The sequence below is a fragment of the Bubalus kerabau genome, chromosome 2 (genome assembly GCF_029407905.1).
Source record: "Bubalus kerabau isolate K-KA32 ecotype Philippines breed swamp buffalo chromosome 2, PCC_UOA_SB_1v2, whole genome shotgun sequence".
Taxonomy (NCBI): domain Eukaryota; kingdom Metazoa; phylum Chordata; class Mammalia; order Artiodactyla; family Bovidae; genus Bubalus; species Bubalus kerabau.
Window position 1 is genome coordinate 106,429,941 of NC_073625.1, and position 19,199 is coordinate 106,449,139.

General features: G+C 41.4%; 1 long non-coding RNA gene across 1 annotated transcript in view; it reads left to right on the top strand.

The window, feature by feature from the left end:
• The first annotated feature begins 12,617 nt into the window (after positions 1-12,617).
• LOC129643551 (uncharacterized) overlaps positions 12,618-19,199 on the top strand; it is a 65,072-nt gene continuing 58,490 nt past the window's right edge. The window contains exon 1 of the long non-coding RNA XR_008710365.1: positions 12,618-12,727. This is a non-coding gene — a long non-coding RNA (uncharacterized LOC129643551). The remainder of the gene's footprint in view (positions 12,728-19,199) is intronic.

Sequence of the window (19,199 nt, forward strand, 5' to 3'; positions counted from 1 at the left end):
AGACCTAAGGAGCAGCCCCCACGCGTGGCCCCAGTTCTGAACCCATATTCCCCAGACTAATCAGGTTAAAATATTTACAATTTTCCTACATCAGAGCACCTGACATTAGCATACCCTCTCACAAAGCCCTTCCTTAGTCTTCCTTATTTCATGCCCACAATGGCTCTGAAAGGAGGCATTTTCCCTACCTCACAGATGGTCAAACTAAAGAGATATGCATGATTTACATGGCCGAGGACCTGGCACCAGACCTTTTGACTCCCACCTTAACTCATTGTGCAGCACCTTCCTTCCACCAGATGCTGGGGAAACCGCGTCCATGCATATTTTTCTCCCTTACTTCCTTACCAAGTCCCCCTGGAAACACTTCCTGAATAAATTACTTATGCAGTAATCCTCCTCTGGGGTCAACTTCTGGAGGACCTGCCCTGAATAAGGTTTCAGCTCCTATCGGGTGCTCCAGCTCTTACTATTTTCTTCCTTCCACCCCTCATGCCTGGGGTTGGTAACCCTTCCCACTGTTGCTAGTCCCAGAGTACTTTAACAGTCTTGGGGGTTCCCTTAACCCTCCTCATACTCTTTTTAGTTCTTTAATTGAAGCCTCATGAAATAACCTTAGTTCGTTCTTGTTTAATGCAGATAACATAGTTGAAAAAGCCAACTCACTGATCTCCTCTCATCCTTCCCTCCCATCAATCCATTCTTCATAGAATGGACGAAGTGACATTTTTAAAATCTTAATTAGATCACATCACTCCCTACTTAAAACCATTGATGGATCCCCACCATGCACAGATTATGTCTAAGCTTCCTGCCAACATGCAGGAGGTCTTTCATGCTTCAGCTAGTGTCTTCAGCTTAAACTCTGACTACTTCCTTCCTAATAAGATGCAGCATAGCAAGCTATGTGTAATTCCGAACACAGACCAGGCTGGATCTCACCTCTGTGCTCTGGTTCAGTCATGCTGCTCCCAAACTGTGGCATGCTCTCTTCTCCAACATCACTAATTCATGCTTCCCATTCAAGCAAGTGTCATTTCTCCTTGGAGACTAAGAGTTCCTAGAAGATGTGGATTACTCATTTATTAATTTTATCCCCTCAGTTTCAGCCTGACATAGAATAGAAAGTGTGTTAAATGAATGGCCTTTCAAGGAGTGAAAAGAGTTACTACTATGTCTAGTCAAGGCAATGGTTTTTCCAGTGGTTTTTCATGTATGGATATGAGAATTGGACTGTGAAGAAGGCTGAGCACAGAAGAATTGATGCTTTTGAACTGTGGTGTTGGAGAAGACTCTTGAGAGTCCCTTGGACTGCAAGGAGATCCAACCAGTCCATTCTGAAGGAGATCAGCCCTGGGATTTCTTTGGAGGGAATGATGCTGAAGCTGAAACTCCAGTACTTTGGCCACCTCATGCGAAGAGTTGACTCTTTGGAAAAGACTCTGATGCTGGGAGGGATTGGGGGCGGGAGGAGAAGGGGATGACAGAGGATGAGACGGCTGGATGACATCACTGACTCGATGGATGTGAGTTTGAGTGAACTCCAGGAGTTGGTGATGGACAGGGAGGCCTGGCATGCTGCGATTCATGGGGTCACAAAGAGTCGGACATGACTGAGCGACTGAACTGAACTAATGCTAAACAACCTTGACAAACCCGCAATTATTACCGGAGATGTCTTTGAAAAGTGAACCAATAATGTTAATAATCACTATTTATTTTTAACAACTCTGCACCAGACACTTCATACTTACTTAATGTATGTTATTATTAACTTTCACAACAAATATATCCTGGTGGCTCAGCAGTAAGGAATCCACCTGCCAATGCAGGAGATGCAGATTCAGCCCGTGAGTTGGGAAGATCCCTTGGAGAAGGAAATGACAACCCACTCCAGTATTCTTGCCTGGAGAATCCCCATGGACAGAGGAGCCTGGCAGGTTACAGTCCATGGGGTTGCAAAGAGTTGGACATGACTTAGTGACTAAACAACAACAAAAACAACAGTATTAACTTTCACACAAATATAAGGTATTATTATTTTTTAAATATGAGAAAACTTAAGATCAGAAAGATGAGGAATGTCCCTTAGCTCACACAGTGAATAAGGGAAAGATTTGGCATTTGAGTCCTTCCATGTCAATCTTCATTACAAGGACTATGCTCTCTCCTTAAAGAAAAGGGTCAGTGTCATGATGTAGAGTAGGATAGCACCTATGACCTCCAGGGGCAAAACCTTCACCCACTTCCACCCCCAGTCTCCTGGTTAACATGAAGAGGAACGCTTGGTGGTTTCATCTACCCATGTTTATATTAAATTCACAACGCTTCAGCAGCATGAACACTACTTTATATGTGCATTTATTTCCAGACACTTTAGAAGCCATTTTCTTTGGAGGTGTTTCACCTGAAGAGACGGTAGAACTAGAGACAGTCAGATATTTACAGGGAATAGACAAATCCTTACCATATGCTCTATGCAATGAAATACTCATGGAGAATTACTTCCCTGCAAGAACCACCACCACAGCCCGCACTGCTGCTAATATGTTTTCCCAGTTCTCTTCAGGGCTCAGCAAGGCCCCGATCACATGCTGATCACACACACAGAGCCAGACTCAGACAATTAAAGTCATGATTTGTTTTTGTTTCCCTCAAAACTTGATAACTAAATGGTAGCAGTAGTTAATGTAGCATTTTATAAGCAACAGTGAATTACCCATGGTTAGTGACTAACAATAAATTAGTGTGGTTATACTCAACACACACACACAAAAATCCACAAATGGGAGATCATGTCACAAGCATGAAAAAGAGGAAGTTTGATCAGGTTACACAAAATCACAGAATAGGCAATTCAGGAGAACAGACCTGCCTCCTTTTGACTTTTGTCTGACTTCAGAGCTTGCTTTTAGAGTCTTTTTCACCGCAGCATGATGTGGCCACTCCCACAGCAATAAAGCTCTTCTCTGCCCTCTACCACCCAATTAAGGGACCGACTTGTCCTGGTTCTGCCTAGGACTTGACTGGTTTCAATACTGAAAATTCCCACATTCCAGACTTCCAGTCATGGTAACTGTGGTAGCGGAATATTGGCTCCCAAACAATATTCTAATCCAGGAATTCCAAGTCCTGGAACCTATAAATATGCTACCTTTCATGGCAAGAGGGACTGTACAAATGTGAGAAAATTAAGGATCTTAAGAAGGAAAGATTATCTTGGATTACCCTATCTAATCACATGGGTCCTTCCTCAAAATCAAAGAACCTTTCATAGCTATGGTCAGAAGAAGACATGACTACAGGATGCTAGTTACAGAAAAATAGCATTGCTGGCTTTGAAGTCAGAGCAAGGGGGCCTCTAGAAACTAAAAAAAAAAAAGTATTGTTTCTACACCTTCAGAAAGAAACACAGCCTCATTAACACTGGTTGTAGCCCATGTTGGAATTCTGATCTACAGAATTGTAAAAATAACAAATGTTTTTGTTTCAAGCTATAAGTTTTTAGTAATTTGTTATGATAGTAATAAAAACTAATATAATAACCAAGTCATTCTTCTTTGTCCAGGACTGTCCTGGTTTTAAAACACAAAACCCCACATCCTGGAAAACTCTTCAGTCCTGAACAAATGGGACAACTGGTCACTCTACCCCCATTTCTCCATTGATACCTAAGTATCCTTCAGTTGAAATTGTCTTCTGAAAAGATGCCCTAAAGCAGTGATTCTCAAACACTGCTATGAATCAGGATCATCTGGAGGACTTAAAACAAAGTTTTGCCCTCCCCCGCCATCCCCAGGTTTCTGATTCAGTAAGTCAAAAATACAGCCTGAGAATCTGCATTTTAATATGTCCTTAGGATAAGCCATCATGTTGGTCTGAGAATCATACTTTTAAACCACTGTCCTAAGACACAAAAACTGGGAAAACCATGAACAGAGTTTCATTTATTCATCCAGATGCCAGGCACAGATAAAAATGAGATGGATTTGTGGGCATATACCAGTTATTAAATCTCATCAAACACACAACTCTGAAATCTCCTCCTTGATCTGCTATAGCAGAGGTTCCAAACCTCCAGGCCAAGGACTGGTGGTTCCTTTCAGATCAGCAGCAGCATCAGATTACAGATAAAGTGAACAATAAATGTAATGCACTTGAATCATCCCCAAACCATCCTCTCCACTCCTGGTCCCTGGAAAAATGGTCTTCCATGAAATTCATTTCTGGTGCTAAAAAGGTTGGAGACTGCTGTGCTAGAATACTTGTGAAAACACTTACACTGTGATGGAGTGGAAGGGGTTCTTATCCCATTCCTGCCTTTAATAAACAGTGGGGCAAATTACCTACTGGGGCTTCCCTGGTGGCTCAGTGGTAGAGAATCTGCCTGCCAATGCAGAAGATGCAGGTTTGGTCTCTGGGTAGGGAAGATTCCCTGGAGAAGGAAATGGTAACCCACTCCAGCATTCTTGCCTGAAGAATCCCCATGGACAGAGGAGGGCTACAGTCTATGGGGGCAGCAAAGAGTCAGACACAACTTAGTGACTAAACAACAAATTACTTACAGTTTTGGTTCTCAGAGTTGGAGCTAATGCATGTAAAGTACCTGATATGATGTCTGGCATATGAGGTACGCTCAGTAAAGTGATAGCTGTACAAGAAGCCAGGCCTTTCCAAAATATCACTCTCACATAGCTCATATAATCTGATAAGAATGTAGAAACGAAAGGTGGATGTTTGCTGTTCAACCTTGGTGTGAGGATTTGAACTCTTGATTATATCATTCTAATTCAGCAATATTTCAAACATATTCCAATAATATAGGTTTTCTGGATTCTTCTGTTTTTAATTAATTCAAAAACACAGTTGAAGCACCTCTTATATATAAATCTTCATGTTAAATGCTTTAGTCCCTTCTAAGGCTAGGATTCATCCATTCTACTATTTATTTAACAAAAATGTGTTAAGGGCCTACACAGTATGCCAGACTACTGTAGGTGCGGGCATTATGAAGGGACAGAAGACAGAAAAGATCTCTGCTCCCGTAGAACTTTTTTTTTTTTTTTTTTTTTTTTTTAGGGAATTGAGACAGATAAAAGGAATGAGGACAGGAGAAAAGAGAATAAGAATATCAGTGATGTTAAGCTCTATGATGTGATAAAAAAGGCAAAGGATTGCTTTGTCATAAAAAGGTAGTCAGGGGACTTACCTGGTGGTCTGGTGGTTAAGACTCCACTCATCCACTGCAAAGGCTGCAGTTTTGATTCCTGGTTGGGGAACTAACATTCTGCATGCTGTGTGGTGCAGCCAAAAACTAATAAATAAAGGTAAATGTGCTTAAGGTAGTCAGGGGTGTCCTCTCTAAGGAGGTGATACTTGAGTTGAGATCTAAATAATTAGGGGAAAATCACATCAGAGAAACAGCTAGCATAATCTAAGAAAGAATGAGTTTGTGTATAACAAATAGCCAAAGGAATAACAATATGTATGAATCATGGAAAGGAATGCTTTGAGACGCAAGGATTCTCTGACCCTCTGATGTTGTAGATCTTAGATTGGTGTAGATTAGCATGTGGCAGCAGGAAGGCTTATAAGGTAGGAAAAAAAAAATCTTATTTTAAGGTGTATTTTCCATACATAATTAGCTTCTGATAGCTAATCTGGTTTCAACTTATAGTAAACATTTGTTATTAATTTGCTATTATTTTCAACATTTCTTTTTTAAAAAATTGAAGTATATAGTTGATTTACAATATTATTTCAGATGTATAGCAATGTGATTTAATATTTTTATAGTTTGTACTCCATAAAGATAATGGCTATAATTCTCTGTGCTCTACAACTTACCCTTGCTGCTTATGTATTTATACACACTAGGCTGTGAATCCCATAGCCCTAATTTGGTCCACTTCTTTTACCATCCCCTCACTTTCAGTTTGTGTGTGCCTCTAGCCCTGAAGTGAATTTCTTGTAGGTAGCATATCGAAGAGTCTTGTTTCTTTTATCCAATAAGCCATCCTATGTCATTTTTTCCCAAAGCATTTAGTCCACTGACATTTAAAGTAATTATTAAGAAGTATGTACTTATTTGCATTTTAAATCTGGTTTTCAGGTTGTTTTCTTAGTTCATCTCTGTTCATTTCTTCTTTTTGTTTCTTTCTTCATAATTTGATGTTTTTCTTTAGTAGCATGCTTGGGTTCATTTCTTTTTTGTCTTTGTTATCTATCCTAGTTTTTTGATTTGTGGTTACTATAGGGTTCATATACATTGCCCTATAATTGTATATACTTTTTAAAACTGGTATTCAAGCACATTTCATTTCTCTCTCCCACATTTTATTTTACATCTTCTTGCTTTTCCCTCAAATGTTTACTGTAATCATAGCTGCTTTTACATTTTTCTTTTTGTATTTTAGTCAAAGTACTGGCTTATTTACATTGTTGATCTTCAGTTCTTACTGTTTGCCTTTCCAAGTAAAAACTTTCCCTTTCCTATATATTCTTACTTCTATTCCATTTAGAGAAGATCCTTCAACATGTTTTGAAGGGTAGGGTTAGCCAGTGTGACTCACGAGTGGAGTCCAGGCTTTCATAGCCCTTCTATTTGTGCCAACTGTCTTCCAACCAGTCAATAGGCTTATCTCCTCTGAGTAGGACCCCAGGACTGGGACCTCCCAGGCTGTGCTTGACCCACTCACTCCCCAAGATGGGTGTCCACCTGTGTAATCTCCTTTTCCCTGAGTCCACTCCCAGGGGCACATGTCCTTGCTAGATGGCTTTTCTTCCCTTCCCACCTAATATGATAATGTATTTTTTTTTTAATTCAGGCTTCTTTCTGTCAGTTTCCAGTTAGTTTTCAGTGAGAATTGTTCCACATGTTGATGTATTTCTGATGGGCTCATGGCGGGAGGTGAGCTCCACATCCTCTTATTCTTGATCTCCTCGATCATCTTGACCTGCTCCCCCCATATTTTTTTTTCTTCTTTTTCTACAAGAGGAAACAGTTTTACTCCTTTCTTATTGTTGATGGGAATGTTCCAATCAATCAATCGTGTCCAGCTCTTTGTGATCCCATGGACTATAGCTCACCAGACTCCTCTGTCCATGGGATTCTCCAGGCAAGAATGCTGGAGTGGGTTGCCATACCCTCCTTGAGGGGAGCTTCTCGACCCAGAGATTGAACCCACATCTCTTATGTCTCCTGTATTGGCAGGCTGGTTCTTTACCACTACTGTCACCTGGGCAGTCCAATTACCGCCCCACTGACTGGTTTATCAGGTCCTAATATTTGAAAGAAAAAAGGGACTATGTGCCCATACAGACCTAAATAAACTGAGATGTGTGACCCTTAGTGCTGGTGCTGAGATTACTGATGCTAATTTGCAAGACACTGTGTCACTGCTCTGAATGACGTGAGAAAGTGAGATCAGCTGCACACGGTTTTACAAGGTGATAGGTTTTTGGAACTGAACTATGAAGCTGTTGTACCTTTGAAAGGGTTGACAAAATAATATATGCAAAACATTTGGTTTCCTTGGAAGACAAATATGAGCAAAATCCAAAGTAGGATTAATTATTGATTATCTGTGGGAAGGAGAAATGGGGAAGCAGAGAGACATGCTTCTCTTTTGACATCTTTTACATTCTGCCTTGTATTGCAATTATTTCTTCTATCAGGTTGCAAGCTCTGGGAGGTGAAGGGCTTTGTCTTATGAATTGTTCATCCTCTATCAGTCAGTTCATTTCAGTCACTCAGCTGTGTCCAACTTTGCAACCCCACGGACTGCAGCACGCCAGGCTTCCCTGTCTATCACCAATTCCTGGAGCTTGCTCAAACTCATGTCCATCAAGTCAGTGATGGCATCAAACCATCTCATCCTCTGTCGTCCCCTTCTCCTCCTGCCTTCAATCTTTCCCAGCGTCTGGGTCTTTTCCAATGAGTCAGTTCTTTGCATCAGGTGGCCAAAGTATTGGAGTTCCAGCTTTAGCATCTGTCCTTCCAATGAATATTCAGGATTGATTTCCTTTAGTATTAACTGGTTTGATCTCCTTGCAGTCCAAGGGACTCTCAAGAGTCTTCTGTAACACCACAGTTCAAAAGCATCAATTATTTAACACTCAGCTTTCTTTATGGTCCAATTCTTACATCCATACATGACTACTGGAAAAACTGTAGTTTTGACTATATGGACCTTTGTCAGTACAGTAATGTCTCTGCTTTTTAATATGCTGTCTAGGTTGGTCATAACTTTCCTTTCAAGGAGCAAGTGTCTTTTAATTTCATGGCTGCAGTCACCATCTGCAGTGATTTTGGAGTCCAAGAAAATAAAGTCTCTCATGGTTTCCATTGTTTCCCAATCTATTTGCCATGAAATGATGGGACTGGATGCCATGATCTTTGTTTTTTGAATGTTGAATTTTAAGCCAGCTTTTTCACTCTCCTCTTTCACTTTCATCAAGAGGCTCTTTAGTTCCTCTTCTCTTTCTGCCATAAGGGTGGTGTCATCTGTATATCTGAAGTTGCTGATATTTCTCCTGGCAATCTTGATTTAGCTTGTGCTTCATCCAGTCTGGCATTTCACATGATGTACTCTGTATATAAGTTAAATAAGCAGGGTGACAATATACAGCCTTGACATACTCCTCTATAGTCCCTGGCAAATAAGAGGTTTCCAACAAATACTGGTTAAATGAATATTGAATGAATTCCTGGAATATGTGTTTAATAGCAAAACAACATTTACCTTGTGTTGTTAAAGAATAAACTGGTGAATTTCTAAACTGTGTGCTAACTGCAGTAAATTATACAAACTGAGAAAAAAAAAAAGAATAAGTAATGAGGCAGTTTGATACAAGAGGGGAGAATGGGCTTTGGATTCAGGTCCAAGCTCTTTCTTTCTTCAGTTTTATAAACTTTGGTTGATACCTGATACACAATATTTGTGGAATTTCGATGCCCACCTAGTACTGTTGTGATGAAGGAGGCTTCTCAGAGCTAGAAGTTCTGTGGTCTGATCCACCGCAGTCCCCACCATCAGCATCATGTGTACAACTAGCACACTTTGATGATAGGCATCTGTTTCCAGTCTAGTCTGTGGGAGCCGCTCACTGTCCCCTACACCCTTCTCTCTTTGTCTTATACCTTGAAACCTCACTAATTCTTTCTAAGGTGAAAGCCAATCAAACCAATAAACTGGGTGCATTTTTTTTCCCAGTGATATATTCATATTTTAGCATGCGGTTTATGGAAGAATAGCCTATAAATATTTTAACATTTATATTAAATATTAGTTGATAAACATTTCAATATTTTAATAATAAATATGTTCCATTTATTGTGCATCTAAAACATATTTGTCATCAAGAGTCACTTTATACCCATTATTTCCATTCCATGCCACAATTACAAAGGGGATAGATTATATTTGCAGTTTTATATAATGAGATAACTAAAGTAATTTGCCCGAGGCCACAGATCCAACAATGATCAAAGCTAGAAAAGGATTTTGGATATACCTGGTTCGATCTGATTGTAATCTCTAATACAGGACTTTGGGTGTTAAAAATAATAAACAATAATCACTAAGCCCTATCAATACTATAATAGTAAAGTGATCTGGGATAAATAGGACTCTCAATGACATTTATATCATTGTAGCTTCCATTCTCTATCTCAGCATGTAGACAGCTCTTATGTATCAGTGGTAAAGAATCTGCCTCCCGTTGCTAGAGACACAGAAGATATGGGTTAGATCTCTGGGTCAGGAAGATCCCTTGGAGAAAGAAATGGCAACCCACTCCAGTATTCTTGCCTGGAGAATCTCTTGGACAGAGGAGCCTGGCGGTCTACAGTCTATGGGGTCACAAAGAGTCAAACACGACTGAAGCGACTTAGCACTCAACATTCTGGGACCAGGTACCCTCCTTACCATTTTACATGCATTCTTTACTCTAACCCTCACAGAGCTCCTCTAACAGATGTATTATTATTATTCCTCCTTCACATATAAGAAAATTAAGGCCTAGAAATGTTAATCAGTGGCAGGGCTGAACAATTCAGGGAAATCTGACTCCAAAGCTCATGCTAATATCTATTTTACTCTACTGCCTCCAACTTGCTTTATACCAAAATGTAATGAAAGCTGGTGTGTGAGATCATTTTAAAACCAGGGTGCATAACTGATACCCAGGGCTCCCCCTGAAATCACAGTGGGTAGGACAGGCTTGGCAACATCCCCTTATATCACTATGGGAAATTTTGATCTTTAAAAAAAAATAAACCTCATGAGAATAAAAACCAAGGATATGGCTCAGAATTACAAAGTGGGTGGGGATGATCTATTTTCTACAGGCAATAGTCAAATGGGTCCTAAGGCAGATAGGGCTGCCATGAGAAGGTGATACAGCGTATAGTGTGTGCGCGTGCTCAGTCGCGTCTGACTCTTTGCGACCCCTGGACTGTAAGCCATCAGGCTCCTCTGTTCATGGGGTTTCCCAGGCAAGAATACTAGAGCAGATTGCCATCTCCTCCTCCAAGGGATCTTCCTGACCCAGGGATGGAACCCATCTCCTAAGTCTCCTACCCTGTAGGCGGATTCTTTATTGCCAAGCCATGGAACAGCTCATTTCTGGACAGCTGTCATAATATAGTCATAATACAGAAGGCACATTTAATTGAGTCCCAGACCTGCCACTTACTAATTGCGTGACCTTGGACAAATCACAGCCTCTCAGATTCTCAGTCTCCTCATTCACATAGAAACAGCAATCACAGTGCCCACCTTGGTCCTCTTTCAGAACCCAGTAGAATAACAATACGCAAATCAATTATAAAACTGCAACCATTCTCTTAAAACAGACTTTTAAGTTTTCAGTTATTTTCAGTTCCATGGAAATTTCTTTTAAGCAAAATGACACATCCCTGTTCTATCTCCCTGCCTCTCTCTGTGCCATTTTTCCTCAGAAAGTCACAGCAGTTTTCAGTGTTCAGGGATAGAATGTGATTTCTTGGTGATAAATCATTCAAACAAGTGGGTAAAAAAGAGTTCTCTGAGAAAGAGACCAGGATGCTCAAACCAACAGTGAGTGGCGCTGGTGACAGATGCTCAGGGACGCGCCACCTCTCACCAGCGGCCTCAGGAACCCTGGGGGGGTGGTGGCAGGGAATCCTGCTGTTTGCTCCTGGTTTTCATCTCTGCAGGCTGGTGTTTAAGAAAAGCAAACTCCTTCCCCATTTGCCTGAGGGGGGAGATGCCTAATTACCATGCTTCTGATTTCCCTCTGGAAGGCTGGCGCCAGGGCCTGAACTCGGCTCCACCCCAAAGTCTCCAGAGACACCTGCTCCTGGAAAGCCTTGCTGTCACCCTTCCCCCACCACACACACACCCTTCCCTCCCCCCAACACCCCCCCACACACGCACCCTTCCCTCCCCCCAACACCCCCCACACACACGCCCTTCCCTCCCCCCAACACCCCCCCCCCCACACACACACCCTTGAAGACACAGACAGACAAAGCCTGTCGTGTCAGCACCAACCCTGGCCTGTTCAACACCCCGACCCTGAGACTGGGATGGAGAGTCTGGAAGACACTGCTCTGCACAGAACTGGAGCTTTGACCAAGCCTGTTTTAAATATTCCGTTCACATGTACCACCACGTTGACAGTTTTTGCCTGGTGAGCAGGCCCGATTTTCAAATTTCTTCTCCTTGCTTTTAGAGAGCTTGCCTCATAGAAAAAAATCTCCCCTCCCCCCAACTCTGCCGGGTAATACCCCAGAGAACATTCCTGACTAAGGCTGTTTCCAGCCTCTATTCCCTGCCCCCTCCTTCTATTGCTTGGAGAAACTATACAGCAAAAACTCAGAAAATATTTCATCCCCCTTAGGAAAATGCAATTTGAATGTTTTAGGGGAAAAAAAAAATCACTTCAAAAGCATTTGCTTCTACCCGCCCCCTCCTCCATCAGCCCTCCAGAAGCCCGGAAATGAAGCCCTGTTCTCCAGTACAGAAGCCATCAAGGAGCAAACCAACACCCCAGGGACTGCAGCGAAGGGCACTCTGCTACACAAACACCCAGCCACAGCCCATTAACTGGAGCTGGTTTAACAGGATCATGGGGCTTTCCACTGGGCTTCTAACCCCAAGGACTCCCCTTACTTACCAGAGGGAAAGATGCTGCAGACAAGCATCTTTCCTTCTGGCGTCTGCAGGTTTTATCCATATGGTTGCCTCTTCTCTTTCACAAAATGGATAATGTTGATCCTGATGAATAAGAAGAGGCTCCAGGGGCACCTGTTGCTAGCAACACAGAAATCTATTGCTCAGTTGGTTCTGACCACATGCTACGTTCCCAATTCAGTTTTCTTTTTTCTTTCCTTCTCTCTTATTTTCTTCCCTTTCTCCCTTCTCTGCTACCATCTTTTCCTCCTTTTTCCCTTAGAAAGCACAGGAGGTTAGGAAGAAGTGGTAAGAAATAAGAAACTACAACTACAATAAAAGTATGACTTGTTTCTTTAGGATTATTGGCTTCAATTAGCCTTTAAAGCTACTACCAGTCTTGGGCTTCTTTTGTGAAAAATCGCAGGTTTCTGTGATTGGAAGAGAAGGAAACCATGGCCCCTGAGCCAGCAGTATCAGCATCACCTGGGCATGTGCTTAAAATGAAGGCTCTCAGTTCCTACCCCAGATCTACTGAACCAGAATCTGCACTTTAACAAGATTTCCAGGTAACTCAAATGCAGGTTAAAGTCTGAGAAGCATTGTCTATGGGATGATGACACATTTTATCTTCCTGCCTGCACTTTTCCTCATCATAAATTCACACTAAGTCACAGGAAACAGTTTCTACTGTACAGGCTTAATGGGTCCACTGACAATATACACATAGGTTTCTGCACAGGCTCAGAGCTGCAGGAGGCTGAAATGTAGGGAACTGAAACACTACGAAGGGGCCGATGGGCTCCTGCCTACCTGCAAGTTAGTGCTGCCTAGTAACTCAGCTTCTGCTGAGAAAAGACTCCCCAGGGGGACAGGCTACCCCAGGCCTGGGTCTTATCAGCTGCTTCATAGCCTGTGAGGCTCTGCTGATTCCGGCATCACAGAAACAATCCTGGACCAGGAATCAGCAGGCCTGGATTCAACAGTTCAACATTTCATCCTAGTTTGGGACGAGTTACTAGACTTGTGCTCAGCTTCTTCATTTCTACAGTGAGACTATTAATACTAGCTTATCCTGGCACATTAGTTAGTTGTGAGGATCAAATAAAATAGTACCTTTCAAAAACTGCAAATCTTAGCAGTGGTCAATTTTTATTATTAATTAGCATAGAATCATAGAATACTGGAGTGGGTAACCTTTCTCTTCTCCAGTGGATCTTCCTGACCCAGGAATGGAACCAGATTCTTTACCAACTGAACTATGAGGGAAGCCCAAGTCAATAGTTATTATTAATTAGTATAGAATCATAGAATGAAGGTAGCTTCAAAATAGAAGTGAATCAATAGGGCTAATCTCCTTCCTTAAACAGAAATCCCTTCTTGCTAGTAAGAGAAATTACCAACTGATTCTCTCCTTTCAATCCTATAAACTCTGAAGAAGAAAAAAAAGTAACAAGAATGGATTGGTAGGTGGGTAGACTAGATGGGCAAATGAACATCTATTGAGTATGGACACTGTGTTATGTATTTTCAAATATATTCTATCAATGTGCACCAGAGTGAGAGCATGCAGACATTCTGAGGAAGATGCTGTGATGTACCATCCTCTTCAGGAATGAAGGGCTTTTTCTTCCAGCTACTGAGAGTGCTGCTGGCAGAAAGCCCTTGATTGTCAGTGCTCTTTGAGAATTATTTTGACTAAAGAGAGTTGTTTCATCCCAGGCTGTATCCAACGACTGTTCAACACAAGGTATCGAGGCATAGCCCTCTGTCCAACTCAGGATATCTCTGAAGTTTCACCCCATCTGTGTTTTCCTCTGAGACTGCATCAAAGCTCTACTTGTCCCTCTGCTCATTCCTGCTTCCTTCCTTTTCCTTCCATTGGAATCCATCCCAAAAGCCTTCCCAATAAACCATCTGCTTAATAATCTGAAGAGCCTGCTCCCCAGGGAACCCAAACTGGGACACATCCTCATACTAATTTCAGATGTTTTGAGCCTATTTTGTCAACACATTCATAGATACCCTTGAGATCAGAAACTATAAGGGAGTCACAGGGAAACAGAAACTATCCTATCAAAACTGGAAGGAAACCTGGGTATCATTTCATCCAACCATTTCATTTAATAGAAAAGATTGAGTTTAAGTAATTTAGCCAAGGTGCCTTTGCTAATTAGTGACAGAGCCGAAACCAAAACCCAGGTATCCTGATTTGTGATCCAGTATGTTTTCTATTGCTGTGACATTGTCTAAGAAAGAGAAAAGGCCTATGTCCGTACCTGAGGAAGCACACTCTACAACAACCTACAAAGTCAAAGAGTAGCGAAACATTCAATAACAAACCCTCCAGCCCTAATTTTTGGCATGTTTTGAGGAACAGATACATTAATATTTAAAAATATTGCTGGTTACCTATTTTTCCTTAGGATACATAACCAAATATATAAAGTTGTCTTGGCCAGCCTCTACTTTTGATGACATACTTGGGTTGGAAGACAACCAGACAAATTCAACAGGCTCTTTTCTGAGCTCTCATAGGGCCAACTGTAGCAGAGCTCTCTTTTGTATACTCATAATATCATCTATGGAGAAGGCAGTGGTACCCCACTCTAGTACTCTTGATTCTATACTGCCCACATTGGATTATGAATATGCTTTATGGTTCTGTCTCTCCAGTAAAATGAAAGTTCTTTGCAGTTAAGTGCTGTGGTTATTTACCTGAGTGCTTTCATGTGATCAGCACTGAATTAATGTTTGCCAAATACAGGAATTGAATAAACACCAACATTGAAGTCTCCTCATACTTTCCTCAAAATATCTTTTCCATAAAAGCATTATAGGGTCCATTGACAGATGAATGGATAAAGAAGTTGTGGTACTTATATACAATGGAACATTACTCAGCCATAAAAAGGATCAAATTTGAGTCAGTTCTAATGAGGTGGATGAACCTAGAGCCTGTTATACAGAGAAAAGTAAGTCAGAAAAACAAATATCATATACTAATGTAAATGGAATCTAAAAAAAAAAAAATGATACTGATGAACCTATTTGCAGGCCAGGAATAGAGATGCAGACATAGAAAATCGACTTGTGAACATAGCAGGGGAAGCCTAGGATGGGACAAATTGAGAGAGTAACATTGAAACGTATATATTACCATATGGAAAATAGATAGCCAGTGGGAAGTTGCTGAATGACACAGGGAGCTCAACCTGGTGCTCTGTGACAACCTAGAGGGGTGAGATGGGGTGGGTGGTGGGAGGGAGGTTCAAGAGGCAGGGGGCATATGCATACTTACGGCTGATTCACATTGTTCTTTGGGAGAAGCCAACACAACATTGTAAAACAATTGTGCTCTAATTAAAAATGTTTATAAAACAATTTATTCTGTTAAAAAAAAAAAAAAAAAAAAAACCTTGATAGGGCCTGAGGATCTCACGAGAGTTCAAAGCAGAAAGGGGCTTTAAGAATCACCTTGTGTTAATCGTTCAATACATTTTACATATTAGGAAAAGAAGCCAGAGGGCTTAAGAGTGAAAGGACTGTGACCTTATGCTATCAAAATAATTGTTTTGGGGATAAATGCTTAGAAGAAGTAAACAGGATCCAAAGTTTTATTAGTCCATACTTTTATTGCCTCCCCTTGGTAAGGTTTTTCAGCTCTTTTTTCTATGGTTTAAATCTCCCTGTTAAAACATGCAAATATGCCTTCTGCCCTGATCTTCATGATAAAACTGGAGTATCTGGGCCCAAAGTTATCTTCACAGGTTCCACTCGACAGAATCAGGGTCTTCAGCCATCGATTCTTCAATTCTTCTGCTTATGTGAAATGGGATGGAGCTCAGCTGGGGTGCCTACCTCAAAGTCTTATTAAACAGGGAGCTAATCTGATCAGAGTCTTGCCTTATCTGGGGCTGACTACATTTCCTCAGGGTTTTGGTGTCCCTGAGGAGGAGGGGAGTTAGGATGCAGGTCAGAAATAAAAGAGCTTTCACTGAGGCATGGTTGGATTTGCAATTCAATGCAACAAGGATTAAAAAAAAAAAAAAGATTAAAAAAAAAAAACAAAAACCAACAAGCTACTGGGCTGAGGCTGAATGCCTGGGGTCTCTGGGTTCTTTTGCAGTAGTGCCTATTCAAGCGGTAGGAGGTTGTGGATCTGAGCAGAGAAAGAAGCATTCAAATGTATTCTCTGTCATTCTGGAGAGAGAGTTGACTCTGAGAGGATTTCATCACCAATTTGATTAGCAGGAGGAGCATGGCTAGGAATTGCAGGTGTGATCCTATGCACTGTGTGATTTTCTCAAACACCTCTATCTTCTCTTACTGTTATCTCTGCTGCGCTTTATCAAACAGGCTATCAAACCCAAACCAGGTGGAACTGGATAATCATAGAAATGTCATCAGCCTTATTTTTGTTAGTTTGTTTTTGTAATGTTACCAGGTTCTAGAAATCTGCTTGCATAAAAGTTTCCTTATTGTTAGCATTAATAATACAGGCCTGAGAGGCACACAGAATTGGAAGTGGGTCCCTGACAGTAAAGCTGAGAACACAGGGGACTTGAAATAAAGCAGAGGTTAGATACCCAAAGGAGTGTGAGCCTCAGCAATAGAAAAGGAGAAACTCTAAAACTGAGAGAGGAGAGGGAAGTGGTACAGGAGCATCAAGAAACCTACTTTTGGATTAATTTAATGTGAGAAACAATTTAAGGATTTTTTTCAAATTGTCAACTGATAAAGAAGTAAATACATAACTTGATTGTCTGATTATTAAACCCAAGGGATGAAACATTTTCTACACCATACCAATATCTGATCATACGTATGCTGCTACTGCTAAGCCGCTTCAGTTGTGTCCGACTCTGTGCAACCCCATAGACGGCAGCCCACCAGGCTCCCCTGTCCCTGGGATTCTCCAGGCAAGAATACTGGAGTGGGTTACCATTTCCTTCTCCAATGCATGAAGGTGAAAAGTGAAAGTGAAGTAGCTCAGTCCTGTCTGACTCTGAGCAACCCCATGGACTGCAACCTACTGGGCTCCTCCATCCACGGGATTTTCCAGGCAAGAGTACTGGAGTGGGGTGCCATCGCCTTCTCGTATATCTGATCATAAAACTGGAGGGACTAGTATTAAAATCCCTCAGTGTGGAATATCCTCGAGCAGTAATAAACACCATAACTATACTCACACAATGAATGTGGCCAAAATAACATCAGTTCAGTTCAGTTCAGTTCAGTCGCTCAACCGTGTCCAATTCTTTGCAACCCCATGAACCGCAGCATGCCAGGCCTCCCTGAGGAGGCCAACTCCCGGAGTCCACCCAAACCCACGTCCACTGAGTCGCTGATGCCATCCAACCATCTCATCCTCTGTTGTCCCCTTCTCCTCCTGCCCTCAATCTTTCCCAGCATCAGGGTTTTTTCAAATGAGTCAGCTCTTCGCATCAGGTGGCCAAAGTACTGGAGTTTCAGCTTCAACATCAGTCCTTCCAATGAACATCCATTTAGGATGGACTTGTTGGATCTCCTTGCTGTCCAAGGGTCTCTCAAGAGTCTTCTCCAACACCACAGTTCAAAAGCATCAATTTGTCTGCGCTCAGGTTTCTTTATAGTCCAACTCTCACATCCATACATGACCATTGGAAAAACCATAGCCTTGACTAGATGGACCTTTGTTGGCAAAGTAATGTTTCTGCTTTATAATATGCTGTCTAGGTTGGTTACAACTTTCCTTTCAAGGAGTAAGCATCTTTTAATTTCATGGCTGCAATCACCATCTGCAGTGATTTTGGAGCCCAAGAAAATAACTCAGCCACTGTTTCCACTGTTTCCCCATTCTATTTGCCATGAGGTGATGGGACCAGATGCCATGATCTTCGTTTTCTGAATGTGGAGCTTTAAGCCAACTTTTTCACTCTCCTCTTTCACTTTTATCAAGACTCTTTAGTTCTTCTTCACTTTCTGCCATGAGGGTGGTGTCATCTGCATATCTGAGGTTAATGATATTTCTCCTGGCAATCTTGATTCCAGCTTGTGTTTCTTCCAGTCCAGCGTTTCTCATGATGTACTCTGCATATAAGTTAAATAAGCAGAGTGACAATATACATCCTTGATGTATTCCTTTTCCTATTTGGAACCAGTCTGTTGTTCCATGTCCAGTTCTAACTGTTGCTTCCTGACCTGCATACAGATTTCTCAGAAGGCAGGTCAGGTGGTCTGGTATTCCCATCTCTTTAAGAATTTTCCACAGTTTGTGGTGATCCACACAGTCAAAGGCTTTGGCATAGTCAATAAAGCAGAAATAGATGTTTTTGTGGAACTCTCTTTGTCTTTCAATGATCCAGTGGATGTTGGCAATTTGATCTCTGGTTCCTCTGACTTTTCTAAAACCAGCTTGAACATCTGGAAGTTCATGGTTCACATATTGCTGAAGCCTGGCTTGGAGAATTTTAAGCATTACTTTACTAGAGTGTTAGATGAGCGCAATTGTGTGGCAGTTTGAGTATTCTTTGGCTTTGCCTTTCTTTGGGATTGGAATGAAAACTGACCTTTTCCAGTCATGTGGCCACTGCTGAGTTTTCCAAATTTGCTGGCACATTGAGTGCAGCACTTTCACAGCATCATCTTCAGGATCTGAAATAGCTCAACTGGAATTCTATCACCTCCACTAGCTTTGTTCGTAGTGATGCTTCCTAAGGCCCACTTGACTTTATATTCCAGGATGTCTGGCTCTAGGTGAGTGAACACACCATCATGACATCAGCTATGATAATTTCACTTAGGCAGAATTTAATGACAGAAGTATCCAGAATACCTACCTAAATACTGCAAGAAACCATACTGCAATATAAACAATTATTTTAAGCTTGACATTTGAATAAAACTTTGTGTCCCTCCTGGGTTCTTGTAGCAACTGAGACAGGTATGATAGAATTTTTTATCTATTTTGCCATTTTATCTCTTTTCTCTTAATTTTACATTAGTTAGTGACAACAACTACATAGGCAGGTTAGGATTCATATTTGCTAATTAGTCCTA